The sequence below is a fragment of the Arvicanthis niloticus genome, chromosome 26 (genome assembly GCF_011762505.2).
Source record: "Arvicanthis niloticus isolate mArvNil1 chromosome 26, mArvNil1.pat.X, whole genome shotgun sequence".
In the NCBI taxonomy this organism is placed as follows: Eukaryota; Metazoa; Chordata; class Mammalia; order Rodentia; family Muridae; genus Arvicanthis; species Arvicanthis niloticus.
In genome coordinates, this window is record NC_133434.1 from 18,241,086 (window position 1) to 18,245,258 (window position 4,173).

The window sequence follows — 4,173 nt, forward strand, 5'->3', positions numbered from 1 at the left end:
AGTAAATTCAGGTCCAGCCTAGTCTACATACAGAGTTCCAGGCCAAGCAAGGCTACACAGCAGGACCCTGTCTCAAAAATAAAAAAGGACTTAAGGTAGGAAAAGCCAGCATCTGGGTCCTGCTATATCACACTGCGCTGATTCTTCAGACAGTGTGCTGAGAGTGTAAGAGCTGCAGGCTAGTGCAGGGGGAAGACTGGTGAGGCAGAAGCAAAAGATTCAGTACAGCACAACTCTAGAGGACCCTCCTACTTGGAGGGTTCCTTCTAGTGATGGGCAATATGGTAGCCCAGAGTCGTGGAGATTGTGTACCTCCTGTCCAGTTTATGCGGTTTGTTGGACCAGCTGGGTTCGCCTGCTCTGGACAATCTTCCCACTTCTTCCCACTCTCTGCAATAGCTTGATGATGCCCCTTTGGAGTCTTGCTCCTTCCATGCCTCTTACCCGCAATTCTGAGAAGCCTCAATGACACCATTGATCGATCAGGTGTTGAGAACCTTACTCTGTCTCAACACTTTGGGGCTAAGTGCTCTGGTCAAGAGAGAGAGAGAGAGTGGGGCTCTTGGGGCAGGAGACGCAAAGAATGGAGACAAGACAGGGTGTGATCAAGTCTCATGTCTCATACCAAGTCTCCTTTATTGAAGGGAATTCTGAGGTATTTATATGCTTTTGCCACGTGCCTTGTAGGCACGTGAATACCACGTGCCTTGCAGGTGTTGATATGACGTATGCCTTACAGGCGTCTATATCGAGGTTAGTACGTGCACTGTGTGCCTTGCAGGCTTGGATACCACGTGCGCCTTACAGGCATGTATGGTGTAGATAGCACGTGGACAGCACGTGAACCGCATGCCTTGCAGGCGTGGCTACCACGTGTGCCTTGCACCTGGGGGCAGTAAACAGCAACACAAAATATGTGGGATATCAGAGTGTGCTTCAGCTGTTGTAGGCCATTGAAAACCAAATCTCTTATCAGGGTATATGGTTCCCGATGGCTGCAAAGATAATCTAGCCGCTCTCTGCTAAAAGTCGGCTCCCAAAAATCAGAGATTTAAACTAGCCAGACTCTGGAGATGAGACCTGTGGTTAGAACTCGACAAAAAATAATCAGCAATTATTGAAGCAGATTTTTTTTTTAATGACAGCATCCTAAGATGATTGATCATTATTTCTGGGACCACTGCTAACCTTTGAGATACTTAGAAAAGACAGAAAAGGCAGCAATAGCATCTTTGAGCCAAGAAAAAGTCACCCTTTGCCTTCTCCAGACAGATTAAACTCCGACAGAGAGACAAGGCTTGGTGAGTAGAGAGCGAGTGTGTTCATTCACTTGTTCATCAGGTGCTCTGATAATCTCAGAACTTTAATCCCTAAAACAGTTGTTTCCTATCTTCACTTTTGCATTCTGTTCCTTAGCTATCCCATGTCCTTCTTCTTAAGTTAATCTGGTGGATGATTTGTTGCTTATCAAACAAAAACAAGAGATACATAGGATACAGAACAGATGGATTAGCAAATCCTACTGAATAGTATTACAGAGACAGCTGTGGATCCCAGCAGTCTCAGAAATACTGTCACGAAATAGGCTCTTTCTTCTCCCCTAAATCTCTAATGTCCTGGGCTGATAGTAGTTGGATGTGGGGCTTGGGAATGTGGTCAGAATTAAATGAAGTCATAAAGAAGGGGCCTAGTGTGGTGGGAAATGCAGACCTTATATGAAGAAATGGAGAGACCAAGCCTGGAACACTTGTTCAATCTTCTTGTAACGTAATTGTCACACGCTGTCCTCTGTCTTCTTATGATGCAGCAAGAAAGCATTTGACAGTTGTTGTGTCACGCTTTGGGACTTCCCAGTTTCCAGAGCTGTAAGCTAAATGTATCTCTCCTTTATAAATATCTGTTTATTAGTATTTTGTACTATAAAATAAAATGGTCTTAGAGAAATAATCATGGGGTTGTCAGTGGCCAAGATACACATCTTAGATTATTTTAAAAGTCAATGCCAGACCAGTGAGATGGATCCATTGGTTAGAGGCTTGCTGTCTAAGTTCTGTCTCCAGAAACCACATATGTGGTAGAAAGATAGAACCAAATCTTGGAAAGTTGTCCTTTGTCCTCTGCGTGTCCACCATGCACATACACGTATATCATAAGTAATATGTAATTGATGTCCTATTTTTCTTATATAAACAAACACGCACATGCACACACACACCACCACCACACCACCACCACCACCCAAAAGACATGAAAGTAGAAGAGGGCCTACTGAGAAGGATCCAGTTGGCAAGGAATAGGGGAACACAAAGATATTAAAGGGTAAAAATGACTGAAATTCACTACATGTGTGTATAAAACTGTCAAACAATTTTAAAAGTCCCGTCTTCCTGTATCAGCCACTTCTCTATTGCTGTTATAAAATGCCATGACCAAAAGCAACTTAGCCAAGATTTTGTTTTGTTTTGTTTTAGTTTCTAGTCCCAGAGGTTCCAGAGCGAGCATCCACGATGGTGGAAAGGGCATGGCAGCAAGGAAGCTGAGAGGTCACATCCCCAATTGTAACAATCAGGCATTTCCACCTGCCTGCCCCTCCCCCAATAAACCTCTTACATTGGATCCGTTGTGTGACATAATTTTTTCATGGCCCACCTCAGCAGGGGCCTCGAAAGGTACTCCCATTTTTTCCAATTCATCCTAACACCAACACCAAACTCAAAGCAGAGAGAGCAGACTGGAAGGTTTCCTCCTCTAGTGACCGGCTTCCTCCAGCAATGCTCCACCTCCTAAAGGCCCCACAACCTCCCCAAACAGTAACCCCGACTAGGACATATGTTCAAATATGTGAAGCTATTGGGGACACATGTCATTTAAGCTTCATTTACAAAAAACACAAATCAGTGCAATGCCTCAGGTTTAATACTGTGTACACGTGCACGCATACCCCCCCGCCCTCTACCCCCACATTTCTGCTTTGTGATGAAATGAGTAAGATGTTCATTGTTCAGTTTTAAGGAGGAGATCAAAGTGCTGATTGGTTTAAATTCAGAGATCACAAACACTATGCCCATGAGTGAGTACAGTCCATATGTTACCTTTTGTATCTTTGTATTGTAAGGCTCGGGAAGCCCCCAAAGGGGACCCCACTCGAGTCACAGGATGGTGCGCACCCAAAGGACACATGGAAGACCAACTTGCTGCAAGAACACGAGGTAGTTTAATGGCGGAACGTTGCGGGCCGACACGTGTCTCAATGTAGGAGACAGGGGCATCGACCTCGTGGCTCCAGGGTTTAGGGTTAATATAAGCTCGGGGTGGGGAGAAGGAGAAACTTTCACGCAGGTGCACACGATTGGTTGTTTTCCAATTTTTGAACATCTGGCCAAACCGGTCCATGGGGGCGGGGAGCAGTTCCTGCAGGCGGATGTTTATCTCTTATCTTCATTCCTGGGATGGCTCGGTAGCCCATTGTCCTGTAACTCTGCATTCTTTGTTTACGGATTAACTGGCCTCTGGTTGGCAAACCAGAGGGGCAACTTTAGCTACTCGGCCAGGGAGAAAGAATCTATATCTGTTTTTCATGGGACCCATAAAATTTTCTTTTAGTATGAGATCTCTTGGAAATGCAGACATTGTCTCCATAGACAATCTTGATTTTGTCATTTGTATTGAAGGTTTTGATTCTGAGCCATGGAGCAATGCAAAGTGGATCCAAGGGGCAAGTGGCTTCTTTCCCTTCCAAGGATCTTCTTAATTTCTGTCTTCCTATTGTACAGCATCCCACTTACCTCCCATGCTCTCAACTGTCAATCATGCTTTCCCAAGAGAGATGCCAATAACAGGTATTTCAGTATGGTGGCAAAACCTTACTGAAAGCTTTGACTCACTCACGGGTACTTGCTTTCTTCTGCTGTCTTAGGCTGCCCTCGGCACATCTCTTCTAAAACTGCTCCTGGAGTAATGTCTAAACTGCAAGCCTCTTTCACGGCACCAGCCAGACCAGTCTGTATCCTGGACAAGACCTGGAATGATGGAACTGGGGGGTGGAATGGAGAATTAAACGAGCAACATGCTAATTTCATGCAAATGAATATCTATTTTGAATTAACAGCTTGGGTACTTTTTCTAGGAGGCCCGAGGCAGCAGGAATCCAAAAGGAGGGCGGGGAGGGGGAGT

General features: G+C 45.1%; 1 long non-coding RNA gene across 1 annotated transcript; it reads left to right on the forward strand.

The window, feature by feature from the left end:
- Window positions 1-1,158: 1,158 nt before the first annotated feature.
- On the forward strand, window positions 1,159-2,616 carry LOC143438876 (uncharacterized). Its single transcript, XR_013107436.1, has 2 exons — window positions 1,159-1,301; window positions 2,472-2,616. It is a non-coding gene; the product is annotated as an uncharacterized LOC143438876 (long non-coding RNA).
- The last annotated feature ends 1,557 nt before the right edge of the window (window positions 2,617-4,173 follow it).